This window comes from Saimiri boliviensis, chromosome 8 (genome assembly GCF_048565385.1).
Source record: "Saimiri boliviensis isolate mSaiBol1 chromosome 8, mSaiBol1.pri, whole genome shotgun sequence".
Lineage (NCBI taxonomy): Eukaryota > Metazoa > Chordata > Mammalia > Primates > Cebidae > Saimiri > Saimiri boliviensis.
The window spans coordinates 77430132-77451478 of record NC_133456.1 but is presented as its reverse complement, the minus strand read 5'-3'; the positions used below and the strand labels follow the sequence as shown (position 1 = coordinate 77451478).

At 38.7% G+C, this 21347-nt stretch overlaps 1 protein-coding gene and 1 long non-coding RNA gene across 17 annotated transcripts in view; one reads left to right on the top strand and one right to left on the bottom strand.

The window, feature by feature from the left end:
* LOC141585413 (uncharacterized) overlaps positions 1–19448 on the top strand; it is a 32106-nt gene extending 12658 nt beyond the window's left edge. The window contains exons 3-5 of one of the 2 annotated variants that reach the window (XR_012518861.1): positions 3888–4006; positions 7911–8030; positions 17813–19448. This is a non-coding gene — a long non-coding RNA (uncharacterized LOC141585413). Of the gene's footprint in view, positions 1–3887; positions 4007–7910; positions 8031–12434; positions 12999–17812 lie in introns of those variants that run through there. The other variant, XR_012518862.1, reaches the window with a different exon arrangement.
* LPP (LIM domain containing preferred translocation partner in lipoma) overlaps positions 1–21347 on the bottom strand; it is a 736333-nt gene that overhangs the window by 27168 nt on the left and 687818 nt on the right. The window lies entirely within an intron of this gene.

Sequence of the window (21347 nt, the reverse complement as noted above, 5' to 3'; positions counted from 1 at the left end):
CACAATTGTGATTAAAAACAACACACTCAGTGAAACTAAAAATTAAATCACAAATAAACTTTGTAAAGAAAACTCCCAAATGTAACTGTTTTAAAGTCAGGGAAACAATGGGGTAGTATTTTTTTCTATCCTTGGATATTTTATAAATAACTTGTAACTCACAGGCAGAAGAGCTAAAGAATCACCTGAATATAAATGAAGCATACAGGTAAAATAAACATGAACTACTAATGAGAAGATAGAGAAATAAGAATATTACTATTATTTACATATTACATAGATGTATGTAAGTGTTCAATTTTGAGTATTTAAAATCAAGATGTAGTCTTCATTTACATAAGTAATTGATGATTCAGAAGACTATAAAGTGATTACAGCCATTTAAAAATGTTAACATTTTTATTTTATGAAATTAAAATGTGATCTTACATGCATCTTTATCTTTTTAAGGTACCAAAACAATATTGTAAAACAGGAAAGACTCTTGGAAAGATAAGGAGTGACAGCTCGTGATCTAGATACAGTTTTGGTCTTGTTGAGATAAGGACAAAAAGAAAAAAGAGAGTTAGAAGACATTCAGTCTTCAAAAGTCTTTACAGATTACACTAGCCCAGGAATTTTCAACTCCTCACTTGGCCATTCACCCACAATCCTTTCTTCAGGGAAACAATTTATCAAAAAAAAAAAAAAAAAAAAAAGCACATACAAAGGAGCCCCAAATCACCTCAGGCTGAAGGGCATGAAGGATGGAACCCGCCGGGGATGCACACTGTACTATCTGAAAACCTTCATTCTAGTCCAACTGCTGGATTCAAAAATCTAAGGTATAGATAGGGAACACAGCTAGTGACAGATTGGGAGTTAGAATACAGGTCTCCTAATTCTCTGTCCAATGGAGACTCTCTCTGCTATATCACTGCTATTATACCAGTTCTATACATCAGCAGACACACTCTGTATTTCAAATAGAAAGAAGACATTCAGGCTTACTAAATGCAAGTCACATGCAAATAAATAGAGAAAACATATTAAGATCTTAAGACAGTTTTTCTGCTAAACTCCTACATGATAAGAGAGAAAACTCATTGCTAAATCCCAGGCATCTACAACAGTATGCTTGTATAAAATTAATGCTCCACAAATATCAGTTAGTTAATGAATTAATATATTCCAGGTAAGTACTTTATATAAGTTTTTGTTTTTCTATTTAACCATGCAAAACCATTCTCTAGTCTAGAGCTTCTCAAGTAGCAGGTTAACAAAAAATGTACTTCAGGTGGGTTCCAGGTGCTTCATAGTTGGGAGGGTTCAGGGGGACCAGAGGGGTCCAGAGTTCCTGAGTGGTTGCCTTGGGACAGGAGAGATCTCATCCAGTTAACTCCAGCATGCTGGATGAATGCCATCATTTTCTACACGAACTGTGATGTGAAAAAGGTTGGGAGGTACAGCTCAAGTGTGGGTAGGTATTCCCAACAGAATGGCAATGTGGCACAGTAAAAAAGGAGCCGGGCTATGACTCAGCCAATTTCTCTTGAAATGCCAGTGCCATGACTTGAACTTAAAATACACAACTTATTCTATACCTTGATTCTGGTAATCAAGAATGTTTTCCAAATGATGGCAGTACTTTTGGGTTTCCTTTGCAGGTGAAGATATCATTTTACCCTGGTAGTTCTAATGACCCTATACTACATAACCTTTCAACAGCTTCTGCCTTCCCGAGAGACATGCACTTTTCATTAACATTTCTCTTGCTCTTTCTAATGTCCTTTGCCTATATCTTAATCTAAGTCGATATTTGTATCTGCATGTAATGTGCGTTTTGAAACAGACTGAAAATAATAATTGCAAGCTTAATAGCATCCCACCCCTAGACTGTGATTTTTCAATTAGAATCAAAATTCTTCTTTTACAGATGAAACTTTTCCTGATAGATAGGAAAGGTTTAGAAACAATGTATTAGATAGCATCAAATCTCTAAACTGTATTTTCTTTTGATGTCATGACATACCCCTCAACCCCCGAAAATGACAGCTATGAAACACATACCTGAGAATTCAGTAAAAGAATTTCAACTTTTTTTTTTTTGTTAATCTTTTGGAGTATAACTTTTTGCCTCCAGTGCCTATATTGCCTCAGCTTTCTTACAAACCGCCTTGAAACAAACTTTTCATATGCATTTCTAAAGAGTAGAGCTGCCTTCTCACTTATTCTAATATTGCAGAAAGCCTAAAGAGTGGAAAAAATTGTTGAACACCCTGGCAGGTACAGGGGAAGAGATAGAAGACAGAGATGCCATCCCTGCCCTCAAAGGTTCCCATTGCAGTGAGACAGATGGACACAACTATTAGTATCTGCTTCTAGGCAAAGGGCATGACAAATTGCTATCAATGAGGCACGAGTAATGAAGGGAACACAGAGAAGAGAGCAATTACTTATGAATGGTGAGAGCAGGCAGTATGGTATCGTGGTGGTTCATGACTCTAAGACTCTTGCAGTTGGGATTTGATTTGGGACTTAAAAAAAAACTTACTTTAACCCACTTTGGAATTAATGTTGTGTTGCAACAAGAGTCTTCACTATCTAAGATTCTTTGAGAGGAGTCACAGATAAGCCTGCACGGAAACAAGTTCATTTCACAGGAAGAATATTGGAATAAAATCTGTGAATTGAGCAGTGAGAGTTGATGACTGTGTGTCAGACCTTCATTCCATGGGCATAATGAACAGATCACAGAAGACTAAGACTATCATGAGAGGGAAATAAAAGAATTGAGTTCCTTTCCTTCCAAGACAAGTGAAGGGGAGCTCAATATTGCCAGACATGAATATCCGTGTTTTAACTAGCCCAGAGAAAGCCTATGTGTTACTATTAATATAGAATTTAGAAAAACAATTTTTTTCTTATAAAATTTTCTGTTTGTATTTGAACGACACAAACTGGCTTTAAAATTAAGAAATATGCCCTAAAACCATAAGGAAAAAGCCAGAAGAAAGAACAAAAGGATCAGGGAAATTAGGCCATTCTGTTCAATTTTGCCATGAGCTATAAATCACATTCTTCGCAAAGTAAATTATGTCCTGTTTTTTATTCTTAAGCATTAGGGTTGGGACTGTGATCTGAGCTTGCAAGTAACTCAGAAAAGAAAATCTCAATTATAGAACATTTAGTTTATCTGTACCTTCGTGCCCGGGGAGGTAATATTTTACCTTAAAATGTGTAACCCATGTGGCATGCTAGGTCTTCCAAAACACTTCTCTTAAATGTCTTCTAATCCTTAAAAAATGTGGGGCAGGGGAAAGGGGAATGAGAGTTGATGATTGTGCGTCAGACCTTCACGCCATGGGCATAATGAACACATCAGACAAGACTAAGACCATCGTGAGAGGGAAAGAAAAGAATTGAGTTCCTTTCCTTCCAAGACAAGTAAATGACAGATTTTGCCTTTATAATATAAAGTTATGTGAAGACTTATTAACTCAGGAATCAAAGAAGGTCTGCCATATTACAGTAAGAGAATTAGTGAAACATTAGTAAAATGGTGACCCGGGTTCAAAAACCTAGGCAATTTTCTTGACCTTTCTGGCCTTTGGTTTCCTCATCTACTAAACATGACTGAAACGTCTACATTGCAGTGTTGTGAAGTTTAAATGAGTTCACATATTATGAAAGTGAGAACACAGTCCTGACTATAAAACAAATGTTAGTTTTATAAATTGTCTATACAAGGGAATTGAAGGGGCTAGGACATTTATTCAATTAACTTGTCATCCTTTAATCATTTAATGTAACCACCACATTGAGGCACCATTTTTCTACAATTCTTTTCCTTTCACCATTAATTCTTCTATATTTTATATCTGTCTTTTTTTTTTTTTTTGAGACAGCGTCTTACTCTCGTTGCCCGGGCTGGAGTGCAGTGGCACAATCTCGGCTTACTGCAACCTCCACCTCCCAGGTTCAAGTGATTCTCCTGCGTCAGCCTCCTGAGTAGCTGGAACCACAGGTACACATCACCATGCCAAGCTAATTTTTGTATTTTTAGTAGAGATGGGGTTTCACCATGTTGGTCAGACTGGTCTCAAACTCATGACCTCAGGCAATTCACCCATCTCCCCCTCCCAAAGTGCTGGGATTACAGGCGTGAGATACCACACCCGGCCATATTTGTCCTTTTAAAGAATGGATTATCTAAGGAAGTGTGTAATAATACTCTGGGATAATTGGATAATGTCATAATATAAAATGGGCTTCTAGATTGCTAAGCGACTTTCCCCTTGCTTTCCGGGAATTTTGTGAAAAAGCTCTTCTTCTATGTAAACCTTATTATACTGCAAATCCATACATTTCTTAATTTTTCATAAAAGTAATTTGTATTCCTTTACACGCCAAAAATAAAAGCTGATACTTTGACTTGGCACAGTCCTTAAAGTTTACTAAATGTACACAAAGAGGAGCCCATCTAATCTCCAGAGCAATCTGGAATAGGAGGTAGAATGGTAGAATTCTTTTCCCCATTACATGCCGCATAACTATATATGCAGCCAGGATTTGAACCTGTGTTTCCTAAAGTATAAAGAGAAAGGCTCATTATTCTACTTCACACTGTCCTCCAGTTAGCAAGTTTCTCAGATATCTTTCTACCTTATTCCATATAAAGGCACTTATACAGAATGCAGGTATTAATCTTTAGCATGCAGACTTCTATAGCTTTTCATTAATACATAGTTTGGTTGAGCTTGAAATATTCCTCAAATCATCTTGTCCAACTGTCTCACTTCATACACTAGGACACTGCATTCTGGGAAGTTGATTTGCCTATTGTGGTATATTTGACCAATGTGGTATACTATTTTGTGAAAAATCCCGGGATGCAGATGACATAGTTTCTACGCAGGGCTCTTCTCTCAACTCCAAACTAGGTCCTCTTTTGGAAGACCAACATTTCACTCTGGTTTTCTGGAACTTTTAACAATAAGAATACGAAAAAAAAAAAAAAAATAACATAATCACTCACACAGCCAATGAAAAATTGTTAAGCAGAGTAAATTACATTACTTGGGTTTTGTCACTGTCAAAACAAGATTGTTGCACACTGATATATACGGGGGCCCTCTGGCTAACAGCGCAGAGGAGATAATCCCATCCAAAGCCTCACATTATGAAACCTTAGGTCCACTTTCTTAATTTCTACTATCAGCAACCTATAAATAGAGTTTATTAACAGACACTCAGAACAGTTTCACTGAGGCAGTGAATTTCCAGAGTAGCTGGAATTTAACAGCACCTTGAACAAAATTCCATAAGGTACATAGGTGTCAATTTTCTCATCTATAGAATGAGATATTAAGTATTCTGCCTTACAAACCTTCCAGAATTGTGAGAATTAAACATGACAAGAAATGGGAGAAGCAGTCTTTAAGAATGTAAGTAGATATAAAGATATTGTTATAAAGCTCTTTTTTTTTTCTGGGGAGAATTACTGTTCCACAGAAGGCTCAACCCTCTAGGTTCAATAGCCTCTGACTAATCAACTAAGTCGATTTCTATCTTTCTTATTACTGGAGAGAAGCAGACAAGTATAAGATATACACACAAGTATCCATACTCCCTTGAATATCGAGTTTGGAAAAATACAGATTATATTGTTTTTGCTTTTGTGGTTTTGTTTTCAACAGATAATTTTTCTTGCCATGTATTTTATTTAATTTACATACCTGGAGCACCTATTAAGTGATGGAGAAGTTATATATCATGCATTTAGAGTGTGTACAGGGAAGTCTATGAGCCGACTAGAGGTCTCATAGAGTTCTCTGTCTACTTCATGGCAGTTATACCTGGCAGGGTCCATTTTCTTGACTTAATCTTAATCAAGACCCAACAAAGCCACTGGTACATGCGCCTGTGAAACACCATCTTGACAACCCTCAATGTTGATACCTTTTATTAAGAGTAGACATGAGGCCTTGATGATAGACCAAAAGATTTATTTGGGTCACAGAGCTAACTAACCCCAGCACTGCACTGGAGTTGCTGAAATAGATATTTACAGAGACTCTGTATGGGACTCTGTATGGGACAGAGACACTGGCAAGGACAAATAAACCAGAAGTCGAGGGCTGTATTCTAGTTTTCCCAGCGCCAGCCACCAGCAGTGAGTTTGTGCAAAGCATTTCTTTTCTTGACCAAATTTCTGTCAACCACAAAATAAGGGAATTAAGTTAATAGGCCCTTTGATCCCTTGAAATGGATTGATTCGAGGACTGAACAAAAGCTTCAACAGGGCATGGTTTTTTTGTCTTGTTCACGGCATCACCCTCAGTTTCCAGAACAATGCCTGAGCATAGAGAAGGAGCTCAGTAAATATTTTAGTAAGTAAATGAATGAACAATCATTTGGGGATATTCCAAAAATTCATCCAACAGCATCTACTTCAATAGACATACTCAAAATTTCCTCAGCATCCTTGGATGGCCCCTATCACTACACTATTTCAGCAGCCTCCTCTCCAAGGGCCAGACTCTGTCTATTTACGCTGTTATTTTCTTCATAGTCCTTATCACTATCTGATACCATATCATATATTTAATTGCTACCATGCTTCTACCATGCTTATTATTCATCTCCACACTAGTTTGTTCAAGATGCAACTGCATTTGCAGCCTCTGGAGCAGTGTTTAAAACGTAACAGACAATCAATAAGTATTGGCTGAACACAAAATTAAATAACATTAACTAACCTAGATTCATTAAATAATCCTGCAACTTTTGTGTTCTTTATTTCAGCAAGAGTATATTTCTTAAAAAAAAAAAAGTGCTACATATTTCGCTAGGAATATAAATAAATGATCTGAAGTTAATCACACAGCATAGAAATTAGGACAATGCTCTTTTTACTTACAGCATTTGTCTACCATGGGTAACTAACCCATCCAGGAGAATATCTAAAACCCGTGCTTAAGCAATGATATTTTCAGCTATGTGTATACACAGTAATGACTGCCTGCCTGCACATTTCTGATCAGAATTAAACCAATTTGAGTCATCTATTAGAATCAAGATCTGCAAGCAGAGACTAGAAATACTCCCAATACCATTCCATTCACATGTTGGTTCCCTTCAGAGTTGCCTGAAACTCAGCCCTGCCAAGATGTTTATTATCTACCTGGCTTTATGAATTACAATTACTTCCTAAATTATAGTAAGCCACACATCGTCTGAGCCAAACAACTAGGGTCACAGAAAGTCTTTCTTTGTACTCCTGGGGATGACAGAAAAGCTTCTTTGAACCAAACTTGATCCTCTTTCAAAATAAAGGGATAACTTTAAGCCTGTAACTCCTGGGAGTGGCAAAGAGAACAGCCAGAGGGCCATGAACTAACTTCAATTCTCTAGAGATCAGTTGAACAGATTTGGCAACCATTTGGCTTCTGTTGAGAACAAGGCCTTCTAATTATATTTCTGCCAATAGAAAAAAGGCAGCACCATGACTTAGGAAGGCTGTAAAGACATGCCAACATCATGGCTGTGACTGTGGGGTTTCCCTCCGAACAGAACACTGCTGATGTGTATGTCAAATACTCAGCTCTGGGACCCATTCATGTGAATGAAATCTCATGAGGAGCTCAAAAGGAAGCTGGTGATTTGCTTCCCTTAAACTGTATCTTGGCTGTAATATTTTCTGACACGAGAAATAAAATAATTCCATGTTTTGATTCCTCCCCCACCCGGCCAAAACTGATTTGTATTAACTAGGTATGAAAGGCACAGCCAGGGAGTACGGGGTTTTTCATTCTATAACTGCTTAAAGACAAAGGAGGCAGGAAATACAGATGTTTTCTCCTTGCTGTTGCAAAGGAGTGGTGGACTCACTCTTTCAGCGTCTCTGAAATGCAAATTTTCTTTCACAGTTTAGCAGTCTTTTTTGGATTTCAGCACAGTGAACTAACACTTTCCTGGATTCCAAGACCTCCAGAGAACCAGATGGATGACAGAAATCGGGAAGAAAGAACCCACACTGCTCGAAAAAGGTATGAATTTCTCACTCTGCATTTAGCCAAAAAGCACTGAAAATTAAAAGAGTGAAATCACTTTTGGTTTGTTCAAATGCATGCCATTCTAGAGTTGTTTGTGGTGAGTAAAAACAAAAAGGAAAAGGAAAAGAAAAAAATCTGAAGTGCTTCAATGGTTTGGAGTCTCTGTTCAGTGTAAGCTAGGAAGCAAACTTTAACAGAGATGATATGTTTACTATCAAAGGAAAGAAAGATTGTAGATGGAAGAGATTACTGAAGAGGATCATCTTATATGCCTGTGCTCTGAAGCCAGTGACTGCTCCCCAAAGCCAAACGTTTTAACTAGATGTTCGAGGCCCTTCCGGATACTGTCCTACGTCCCCTGCCCAGGCACTTATCCTATCGCGTCTCCCACAACTCAGACTTTTTCCTGTCAAGCCATGCTTTGAAACACTTTCTGCTCATTTTCTTTCATGCCTTTCCATCTACTGTTGCCCCTGCCTTGAACATTTCTTCTTAACAAGTTAAATACATCAAATTGTAAGGCCCAGGATGTGTGAAGGTTACCTCTCTTATTAATCACTCTCCTCTTCCATTCTTTCACAGCACCAGAACAGAGACCCCCAAGTATAGTGTTATCTGTTCATATGCTATAGCAGATTGCAATTTTCAAAGATGACTACACCAAAATGTATCCCATCTCACAACATGATACTAACAGTCCACCAGTAAGAGATAAGGTCTTGGGAGAACCTGTGTAACTGCCTGGCCAAGAGAATGTCATAGCAGTGATGCTGCATGATTCCTGATGCTCGTCATAAAATGCAATGTAGTTTCCTCCTGACGTACATACCTTTGGAGTCCTCAGTTGCTATCTTAGTTTGCTTTGTGTTGCTATAATACAATACCACTGACTGTGTCACTTACAAACAATATAAATTTATGTGGCTCTTGGTAACGGAGGGTGAGAAGTCCAAGATCATGGTGTCGGCATCTGGTGAGGGCCCTCATACTGTGTCATTCCATGGCAGAAGGCAGAAGGACAAGAGAGGGTGACAGCAAGAAAGCGAGAGGGAGTCAAACTGAGTTTATAACATCCTACTCTCTCAATAACTAACCCACTTCCAAAATGATGGCATTAATTCATTCATAAGGGCCGAGCCCTAATAACCTCATCGTCTCTTAGGAGACCCCACTTCTCAACATTGTTGCATTGGGAATTAAGTTTCCAACACATAAACTTTAAAAGACACATTCAAACTATAGCAGTTACCATGTAAGAAGCTAGGTTATCCTGGCTGGGCGTGATGGCTCATGTCTGTAATCCCAGTACTTTGAGAAGCAGAGGTGGGCAGATCACAAGTTCAAGAGATCAAGACCATCCCGGCAAACATGGTGAAACCCCGTCTCTACTAAACATACAAAAATTAGCTGGGCATGGTGGTGTGTGCCTGTAGTCCCAGCTACTTGGGAGGCTGAGGCAGAAGAGCTTGAGCCTGGGAAGTAGAGATTGCAGTGAGCTGAAAGGGCGCCACTGCACTCCTGCCTGGGTGACAGAGCAAGACTCTGTCTAAAAAAAAAAAAAAAAAAAAAAAAAAAAAAAAAAAAAAAAAAAAAAAGCGAAGTTAGGTTATCCCAAAGCTGGAGAGACCACATGCAGATAGAGTAGAGGGAGATACCTGAAGAGCCCAAGTTGCTTCAGACTAGCTATTCAAAGACTCTTGTTGCAGGCGTAGAAGAAGCAGCCTTTGAGAGACCACACCAGAAACCTTGTGAAAGACCCCAAGCCAAACTTGCCCACTTGAGATGCTATCGAACTTCCTTGTTTCTTTTCTTTTCTTTTTTTTCTTTTTCTTTTTCTTTTTTCTTTTTTTTTTTTTTTTTGAGACGCAGTCTCACTCTGTCACCCAGACTGGAGTGTAGTGGCGTGATTTCAGCTCACTACAACCTCTGCCTTCTGGGCTCAAGTGATTCTTGTGCTTCAGCCTCCTGAGCAGCTTGGACTATAAGCACGTGCCACCATGCCTGGCTAATTTTTGTATTTTTAATAGAGACAGGGTTTTGCCATGTTAGTTAGGCTGGTCTGGAACTCCAGCCTCAAATGATCTGCTCACCTCGGCCTCCCAGTGTGCTGGAATTACAGGCATAAGCCACCATGTCTGGCTTGAGATGCTATCAAATTACTGGCCCACCAAACTGTAAGAGAAAATAAATGATTGTTCTTTTCAGACATTAAGTTTTGTAGTACACAGGCATGGAGCTATAGTAATTGAAACACAGACACAGTTTATATATTTGATTATAAACTCTTCAAAGATTAGGATTTAAAACATTTTAAATTGATGTTCCTAACACTGACAATAGCACATGAAATACAGCAGGGATTGTTTGTTGAATAAATACTTGAATAAATGAATGAATATTAAATTTTGGACATGGCCATGTGAAATTAATGCAGTATAATTTCATGAAGCTAGTTAAGTTTATTAAAAATCCTTGGGCATATAAGCAATAATAATGCCCAAGCCACAGAGTACGGATGCAATATAGACTTTCCTCCTCCATACAGGGCAAAAATGTGGTTTCAAATTATGTAAGCTCTTGGTTATTCCTGCAAAAGCATAATACATTGGTGTAGGATTATTTGTATAAAATTCCTTTTCTTCAAAAGCATGTGGTATTATTCTTATCATCTCTAGATGTGACAAAAGCAGTAGCATTTTAATGACTGATTCTCAATCAATAAGGACAGACTATTTAATTGTACCAAGAAATTGTTAAAAAGCCAGAACTTTGCACAGAATCATCAAGTGATGTCAGAGGGAGGAGAACCTCAGGGGCTATTTTTCCCAATCAATCTGATCCATACGTTCCCTCTATAACATTCTCAGCCAGTCAGTGTTTTCCCAGCCCCTGAGGCTGCTTATATGATGTCCAGGGATAGCTCACTCTCTTGGAAGGTGTTCGTTCCACTGGTAGGTATTATTGTTAGAGCTTTCTTATTTTGACATAAATATCTTCTCTCCCGGTGGCCTACTTCTGTCCTCTCCAGACAAATCTATTGCCTTTTCTATTTAGCAGCCCTAAAGGGCATTAAAAACATTGCCTTGCCTAATTTACACTCCCACCAACAGTGTAAAAGCGTTCCTATTTCTCCACATCCTCTCGAGCATCTGTTGTCTCCAGATTTTTTAATGACTGCCATTCTAACTGGCATGACAGGGTATCTCAATGTGGTTTTGATTTGCATTTTTCTTTTCTTTTTTTTTCTTGAGGCGGAGTTTCGCTCGTTACCCAGGCTGGAGTGCAATGGCGCGATCTCGGCTCACCGCAACCTCCGCCTCCCGGGTTCAGGCAATTCTCCTGCCTCAGCCTCCTGAGTAGCTGGGATCACAGGCACGCACCACCATGCCCAGCTAATGTTTTGTATTTTTAGTAGAGACGGGGTTTCACCTTGTTGACCAGGGTGGTCTCGATCTCTTGACCTCGTGATCCACCCGCCTCGGCCTCCCAAAGTGCTGGGATTACAGGTTTGAGCCACCGCGCCCGGCCTTGATTTGCATTTTTCTAATGACCAGTGATGATGAGCATTTTTTCATGTTTATTGGTTGCATAAATGTCTTCTTTTGAAAGGTGTCTGTTCATATCCTTTGTCCACTTTTTGATGGGGTTGTTTTTTTTTTTTTTTTTTCTTTTTTTTTTTTTTTTTTCCTTCTTGTAAATCTGAAGTTCTTTAGCAAATGGGAATCACTGCATCCAGTATGGACATATAAAATGAATTTGTACATAATCAAAGTTTTCTTATAGGTTTCTTAATTAAAGATCACATCTTTAGGAGAATTAAAAATCTGTGGTATAGAAGAAAAACCATTATCCTAGGAGTTAGGAAATAGGATACTAGTCCTAGAAATGGCACCAATTTGCCGTGGTAGGCCTTGAAAATTGTTTCCATTCTCTTCCTTTCTTTCTTTAGAACCTCCAAATTGTAGCTAAGTACATGGCTGCCCAGAATAAATCTATTTCCCAGCCTTCCTTGCAGCTATGCAACTTTGTTCAGGCCAAAGGGATTAAGGTGGAATGATGTGTCCTCGGAGGGAAAGGGTCCCTCTGTCCTCAGTGCACTGGAATGGCACAGCCATCTGCCATCATTCCATGGAGGCCACATGCTGAGCATGGCAGAGGAACACAGCAGACAACTGGGCCCTGCTCACCATGCTGCTGCATTTTCCACCTCCTTCAGTGGGAGAGAAGTAAGCAGTCTTGTTCAATCATTATTACTTGCGGCCACACCCTGAACCTAATCTTACTAATACACTTTTTGATTTGAGTGAACTTATTCCCCTTCTCTGTGCCTCAGTTTTGACATCTGTGTATCAAAGGTGATGTAAATAGACTTTAGATGATGCCTAAAGTCTCTTTCAGGTCTCACATTTTCTAAGGCTGAAGGGCATGCCATAAGGAAAAGACGCCAATAAGAAAAATGTTTCAAACGACTTCCTTGCTCCAGCATCTTGACATGCTGCCCTGCTATTGCCTGGCCCATCGAAATCAGCAAGAGTCGACATCGATATCATTGGGATCTTCATCAAAGAGGGACCCATTCCATGCAGTTTGCCTGTTGAAACAGCTCTCAAGCAATTGCCTCTCATTGGAGCCGCAGCCAGTCCAGCCCCACATGGAGACTCATAAGATGAGGCTTGAGGCTTTTATAGTTTCCAAAAGTCTCAAGTTCAGAGCTTATTCTGACTGTATCACCCTACAATGTGTACATACATAACAATTAGCTAAGATAAAAAAAATTCAAATGACTCTTGTGACCGTATCCAGGGAATTTCATGAAATGGAGAATAATAGTTTATGATACATAATCATAAACATTTGTAACATATATGTTTTACACAGGGCCAGGAGTCTTACTTAAATTCAAGAACCAGGATGAGGAATGGGAGCAATATTTAAGGAGGTGCTTATTGTCAGGGCCCCGCAAGTGCCTGAGATGGGGAGTCTCCTTAATTTGGTTCCCACAGGAGCCTGGCTTCCTTTTTCTTAGTCCCAGTTCTGCTTCATGTGTTATATGTTACAGTCACTTTATTTTTTCCTAACAAAATTCTCCATAATGACTATCACTCATTTCAAATCTGCATTCTATTAAATAACATTACCCACTTACTTCACACTGGCTGAACTAAGAACTGTTTCTACTTTTCCATTGTGAAATATCATTTGCAGTTATAAGCCCACTCTAGGGATTTGAAATATCCTTATTTCTTGACTTACTTTACTGGTTTCAAGAACAGATATTTTTGCCTCGCAACCTGTTAAGAGTTCAAGATGAAGTATGAGAGTTAGGCAATAAAAGTTATTTTTACAACTGCTTGGATCATAACAACAATCTTACTTTAGCACAATACTTTCAGACCAGATTTCTGACCTATAAGTATTTTTCAACAGTCTAATCAGTATTTTCCAAAGTCTTAAACCACAAAAAAATGACACTGAATATACTGTCATCTTTCCAAAGCCTTTTCTTCTTTCTGGGTTTCTGACTACATGGGAATCCTACCCAGTTACCTAAAATTACAACCCGAGAATCTTCTTTGACTTCTCCATCTCTTTCATCCACGACACATCTAAATAATCAGCAAATCCATTCTTGCCCTCCTCGTCATTCCTCAAGGCTTCCACCTTAGTTTAGGCTTTCATCAGTCCCAACAGTACAAATGCAACATCATCACCAGTGATCTTTCTGACCCTGGGTTTGCTTTACTCCAGGAGTCTCACACTCAAATTCAAGAAGCAGAAAAGCAAATGTCAGACTGTATGCTCTAGCTGAAGGTGGAAGACACTTCTCAGCAACAGCTGTTTCTTGCCAGGCAGAAATTGTGAATGCTACTTCTTAATCGAAGCTGGAAATCCAGATTTTTATGGAAAATTTCCCAAATTTTAAATATTTGCAACTAGTTTACATTCAAATCATTTGACTATCAAACAAAATACATGTGCAGTTATCTGGCCTGAGGGTAGCCGTGTGTGACATCTGTCCTACTCCCCTTGATCACCTTTTCTATTCTGCCAGAGCATATTTCTAAAACAAAGGCAAGTTCATAACTCTTTCTAGAAACTATAAACAGATCCCTCTATGCTTGCAGGAGAAGTCCAACTCCTTGTCATGGTAAGGATGTTTACGACTCTGACTCATGCTCAGCCATTCCCCTATGGTACCCTACATTCTAGCCAGATCACTTCTCTACAGGTTTTTTGTTTGTTTGTTTGTTTGTTTGTTTGTTTGTTTTTGAGACATTGTCTTGCTCTGTCACCCAGGCTGGAGTGCAGTGGTATAATCTCGGCTCACTGCAACCTCTGCCTTCCGGGTTGAAGCAATTCTCCTGCCTCTGGCTCCCAAGTAGTTGGGCCTACAGGCGCATGCTACTACACCTGGCTAATTTTTGTATTTTTAGTAGAGACAAGGTTTTACTACATTGGCCAAGCTGGTCTTTAATTCCTGACCTCAGGAATTCCCACCTCTGCCTCCCAAAGTGCTGGGATTACTGGTGTAAGCCACTGTGCCTGGCTTCTATACATATCTTATACTTTCTCCTCCTTGCTCCCCCTTGGCACCTCTCTTCATAATATCCTTTTCACTTTTTCTTTTTTGAGACAGAATCTTGCTCCATCATCCAGGCTGGAGTGCAGTGATGGAACTCAGCTCACTGCAACCTCCACCTCCCGGGTTGAAGCAATTCTCCTGCCTCAGCCTCTTGAGTAGCTGGGACTATAGGCATCTGCCAGCATGTCCAGCTAATTTTTATACTTTTAGTAGAGACAGGGTGTCACTATGTTGGCCAGGCTGGTCTCGAACTCCTGACCTCAGGTAACCCGTCCGCCTCAGCTTCCCAAAGTGCTGGGATTACAGGTGTGAGTCACTGCACCTGGCCCCTACACATATCTTACACTTTCTCCCAACTGGCACCTCTCTTCATATTATCCTCACTTATATAGCAGACTGACCCACTCAAGTCTCCAGTCATTTGTGCTCTGTTCTCCAAAGCCTTCTCTAAATTAGTCCTTCTCAGGCAGAATTAATCAATTCTTTCTTTACCCATAAAACTTCTGCAGGTATACTCCTGTGGTATTCATCATACTTTGTTCTGGTTTTGTATACCCACTTGTCTCCACCATATTTTGAGTTCTAGATGGGACCAAGACTTCCTCATGTTTTGCATCCCCTACCTAGTACAGTGTCTGCACAAACAGTAGGTGTGCAATAAGTGTTCCTTGACTAATGACTGACCAAATAAAAGCACAAATGCAAAGAACTGATTTTGTTGAGATTAATAGTGTGAATCATTATCTGGTTTACGAGAGACTGAACATCATAGGAGAAAGCAAGCTTAGAAGGCAAAGAGAAAGTCTAGAAGTTTGGAGTAATGATTAGGGGTTTCCTTATCTGAACTAAGAAACTATAATAATCCCTTTGTAGTCATGTAGCATCTTTCTCAGCAAGCTTTTGGTCTAGGACAGATATGATCTCCTTCAGCTTGTTTGTGAATTAATTTGTCCCAAGGTCACAGAGTCATTCTCTGGCAGAAACAACAGACCTAAGAGCTCCCAATTCCCATGTCAGTGCTCTGAGTTCCAGTGCATACTTTCTCTATTAATAGTGTTCTCCTTGTCAAGGGTACATAGCATATATATCAGAGGAGATTTATGAAAGAAACTTGCCATGAGACCTGTTTAGATATGCTTCACACTCACTCACATTCAATCAAGGAGAACAAATCTCAGACAATCCAAACAGTGACCTGAAAAGAGACCTGTTCTACAGTTCTAGATAAATAATATGTCGCTTACAAGTAAAAATTCGCTTTACAGAGTGGATATTATTGTAACTCAGTAATCTTCCCTCCAGCCCACTGAACTTTTAATTTCTTCAAAGCTTTCTATTTAGCCCCCATTCCCCCTCCACCCATCTTTTAGTGGCAGGGGCATAAATGCTCTATAGATTCCAGCTCTGGGGCTGTCTGAACCTTGATCGCAGAATCTAAAGACACATCTCCCCACACATGGTAATTTATCTGCAATGCAGAACAGAGCATGGTCACTTAATAAGCATTCTGATTACGGCCTTCTAGATGCTTCTTTGGAAAATGGCATTCACCAGGGCTTTACAATATGATTTTCTGAATGCAATCACAATTTGGCAACAAATTTTGGAACTTACAGAATGAAGTGTGAACTGCATTTTCACACTCACAAGGCCTGAGACCTTTCACACTTCATTTTTTTAAGTTTTAAAGTTAGAGTTTAAAGCTCTGTGCCTCAGTAAAGATTAAAGGAACGAATTTTGATGTTCGAATGAGACGTAGCAGAAATGATAACTCCTCACGAAGGTGTAACGGCTTGGCACCTTCACTGGTTTATCCTTTATGTGCCACGAATGTCATACGTATTATCTAAAATCCTCAATACAACCTTGAAAAACTGACATTATTATTCCCAGATTACAGATAAAAAGACTAAGACTAAGAGATCTCAAGTGATTTGCCCAAGGTAGAGGCAATGTAGCCAGGCCAATATGAAAAATTTAGCGTTTCTAATTCCGTAAGTCCAAGCTCCTTCCACTTCACTATGTTGCAAAGAATAGATCCAAAGAGATGGACAATGAAAATGGTAGACACTTCTCACATTCATTTGTACTTAGAGATCGAATTTTGAATATTTTACTAATATAAGAATAAATACATGAACCTCTCAATTTGCTTGGAAGAACTACATTATTGACTTAACACAAGCTAAAAAAGTATGCTCCTTTACTGTTCATATCCCCCCAGTATTTTTTTCCTTACTAGAGACAGATACTGTTTTGTAAAGTGACGCGAAGTTTGTATTGAAAATGAAAAATTTATAGAAAGCATTTCCCAGAGGGAGAGAAATTATGTTTCAAAGGCCTTTTCTCTATGCATTGTGAAGAGGAGGGGAGGAAATATTTAAAAAATTGAGTTCTAAAGTAAAACAGACATTGCCACATGAATAATATTAACTCAGTACCGGCTGAAATACAGGCAGGCCAGCACTTTCACTGCTTCTGCCTAAATTCAGATCATACGACGTCTACTACAAATCAGAAAGAAAGAAAATAAGTCAACAGTTTAGAAGGTACTACCACAAATAATGCTTAAGCATGGGAGGGAGACAGAAAGAACAAATCTATAATGTAGTTTCGAAGTATGATAAAAAGCATAATAAAGCATACTATCCATAATCAAGCTTTGTAAATTAACACTATTCTAAGAACTTGAAAAATAGATGAAATCTTAAGACCCAACACTTTTTAGGGAAATCTTCTTGTAGTAAGCTCCTTAGACAATATTTCTTCTCCAGGCTCCGACTCTAGAAAAGCAAAGTGTAGAGTGTGAGAGAGAAAGAGGGACCAGAAATATTATCTCAGTAATCCAAAGCTTTGGATACTTCCTCACAGGAATGCAAAAGAGAGGGACTGCAGGAGCAACTGAAAAAGAGGAGGTACCCAGAGGTGGGATTTGTAAGGGACCACAGGAAGTCACAGACGAAAAAGGGATAATTCAGTCCAAACCAAATAGTTTTTTTGTTTGTTTGTTTTTGAGACAGAGTTTCACTCTTCTTGCCCAGGTTGCCCAGGCTGGGGTGCAATGGCATAATCTTGGCTCACCGCAAGCTCCGCTCCCAGGTTGAAGTGATTCTTCTACCTCAGCCAAGTAGCCGGGATTACAGGCATGTGCCACCACACCCAGCTAATGTTTTTTTTTTTTTTCTATTTTTAGTAGAGATGGAGTTTCACCACGTTGACCAGGCTGGTCTCGAACTCCCAACCTCGGATGATTCATCTGCCTCAGCCTCCCAAAGTGCTTGGATTACAGGCATGAGCCACTGTGCCCGGCCAAACCAAACATTTTACTGATGAAGAAACTAAGTCCTTGTGATGAAACGGCCAGTTACACTGCCAAGCTAGGGCAGAGCTGCGTTTGAACTCGAGTCTCCTAATTCTCAGGCTGGTGCTCTTTCCACCTCACTTGACATGAGTAGAAACGGTGGAGGAATACATGACTACTGTGAGAAGCAAATGTTCATTCCTAGTAGTCCAGGCTGGTGTCAGGGCCCCTCATGGCAAATGCCTTGAGGCCCCTGGAACTGAAAGAAGATGGATTTGAGCCAAAGATTCAGTTCATGTATTCCCATGCATTTCCCTTGTCTAAGATTAGGCTAAAAGAGAAAAAACGGGTAAACTAATTAAAGTATATTCATGGCAGACTAAACGACAAAAAGATAAAGACTGCCAATACAAGAACATGGATAAATCTCAAGAAACTGCACGTTAAATGAAAGAATCTAGATCCAAAAAATAAATATAATGTGATCCTTATCTGATTTAAAAGAATATATAGAAATAATTTGTGGTGATAGAGGTCAGAAAGTCACTGCCTCTGAGGGTGGCAGATGAAATCTGAATAGAAAGAGAAATAAGGGAACTTTCTTGGATAATACGTACAATTGCCAAATCTCCTAAAACTGACAACTCATGATCTGAGGATTTCATTGCATATAAATTCGGCCTCAATTAAAAATGAGAAAAATGCAAAAAAGGAAACAAATGATACTCAAAGCGATATTATGAATATATTGTTATATGAATATATAAAATAGAAATAAATATAAAATAAATAAAAATGGGAAAAACATTAATTCTATAGCTCATTTGACAAAGATGAATTTCCTTTGAATTGGGCAAAGATTTCTTGAGTAACACCCCATAAACACAGGCAACCAAAGAAAAAGTGGACAAATGGGATCACATCAAGTATTTCTCACAGGAAACAAAGTGAAGAGAGAAAGGGAGAAAATATTTACAAACTATTTGACAAGGGATTAATAACCAGCATCTATAAGAAGTTCAAAAAACTCTTTAGGAAAACATTTAAGAATCTGATGTCAAATTGGGCAAAAGATATGAATAGACATTTCTCAAAAGAAGATATATAAATGGCAAATAGGGATATGGAAAGGTGCTCAACATCATTGCTCATCAGAGATATGCAAAGTAAAACTACAATCAGATATCATCTTAACTCAGTTAAAATGGCTTTTATCCAAAAGACAGGTAATAACAAATGCTGTCTTCTGGATAAAACCAATGAGGATGTGGAGAAAAGGGAGCCTTTGTACACTGGTGGTGGGAATGTAAATTAGCATAACTACCGTGGAGAACAGTTTGGAGGTGACTCAAAAAACTAAAAATAGAGTTCCCATGTAATCCAGCAAACTCACTGCTAGGTATAAACACAAAAGAAAGGAAATGAGTAGATCCAAAGATATCTGCAACCCCATGTTGCAGCACCATCCACAACAGCCAGGATTTAGAAGCAACCTAAATGCCTAGCAACAGATGAATGGATAAAGAAAATGTGGCGCATATACACAATGGAGTAGTATTCAGCCAGGAAAAATAATGAGATCTTGTCACTTGCAGGATGGAACTGGATGTTAGTATGTTAAGTGAAATAAGCCTGGCACAGAAAGACAAACTTCGTATGTTCTCACTTATTTGTGGGAGCTAAAAGTGAAAACAATCAAATTCATGGAGATAGACAGTAGAATCATGATTACCAGAGGCTCGCAGTGGCAGTGGGAGGGCCAGGGGAGGGAAGTGGGGATAGTAGATGAACAAAAAATTAGAAAGAATAAATAAGATCTAGTATTTGGCAGCACAACACGGTGACTATAGTCATTAATAATTTAATTGTACATTTTAAAATAACTAAAACAGTATTGGATTACTTATGAAACAAAGGATAAATGCTTGAGGGGGTGGATATCCCACTTAACCTCATGTGATTATTATGCATTGCATGCCTGTATCAAAATATCTCATGTATACCACAAATATATCCACCTACTATGTACTCAAAAATTTTTTTAAATAATAAAAAAGGATGAATGTCCTAGCTAGGAAAAGGTTTAACTTTCTAAGAGTAAACAAATAATATTTTTGCTTTCTTTTTTTTTTTTTTTTTTTAATTTTAGAGATGAAGGCCTGCTGTGGGGGCTCACACCTCCCAACACTTTGGGAGGCTGAGACAGGAGTATGACCTGAGACTAGGAGTTTGAGACCAGCCTGGGCAACAAAGCAAGACTCTATCTCTACTAAAAATTTAAAAAGTTAGCCAGGCATGGTGGCATGTGCTTATAGTCTCACCTACTCACCCAGGAGCTTGAAGCTGTAGTGAGCTCTAATCATGCCACTGCACTCTAGCCTGGACAACAGGGCCAGACCCTGTCTGAAAACAATACAAAACAAAACAGCAAAAAAAAAAAAAAAAAAAAAAAAAAAAAAAAAAAAAGAAAAGAAAGAAAACAAACACAGAAAACAAACCAAACAAAACATTAGACATTATTAGAAAAGGTATGTCCATTTTTATGCCACTTGAAATAACTCCTATTCACAACTTAATCTTTTTTTTTAAATTTTTTTGTATTTTTTAATTTTTACAACTTAATCTTTTAAAATAATTAAAACTGCAGCTCTTTCAATCAGTTTCTTTCTTATTTTAATTATATTTTAAGTTCTGGGATATATGTGCAGAACATGCAGGTTTATTACATAGGTATACATGTACCATGGTGGTTTGCTGCACCCATCAACCCATCATCTATATTAATTATTTCTCCTAATGCTATCCCTCCCCTAGCACCCCACTCCCCAACAGGCCCTGGTGTGTGATATTCTCCTCCCTGTGTCCACGTATTCTCTTTGTTCAACTCCCACTTATGAGTGAAAACATGCAGGGTTTGGTTTTCTCTTTCTGTATTAATTTGCTGAGAATAATGGTTTCCAGCTTCATCCATGTCCCTGCAAAGACATGAACTCATCCTTTTCTAGTATTTCGTGGTGTATATGTGCCACATTTTCTTTATCCAGTCTATCACTGATGGGCATTTGGGTTGGTTCCAAGTCTTTGCTATTGTGAACAGTGCTGCAATAAATATACATGTGCATGTGAATTTTTAGTAGAATGATGTATAATCCTTTGGGTATATACCCAGTAATGAAATTGCTAGGTCAAATGGTATTTCTGACTCTAGATCTTTGAGGAATCACCACACTGTCTTTCACAACGGCTGAACTAATTTACCCTCCCATTAATAGTGTAAAAGCCTATCTATTTCTCCACATCCTCTCCAGCATCTGGTGTTTCCTGACTTTTTAATGATCACCATTCTAACTGGTGTGAGACGGTATCTCATTGTGGTTTTGATTTGCATTTCTCTAATGACCAGTGATGATAAGCTTTTTTTCATGTT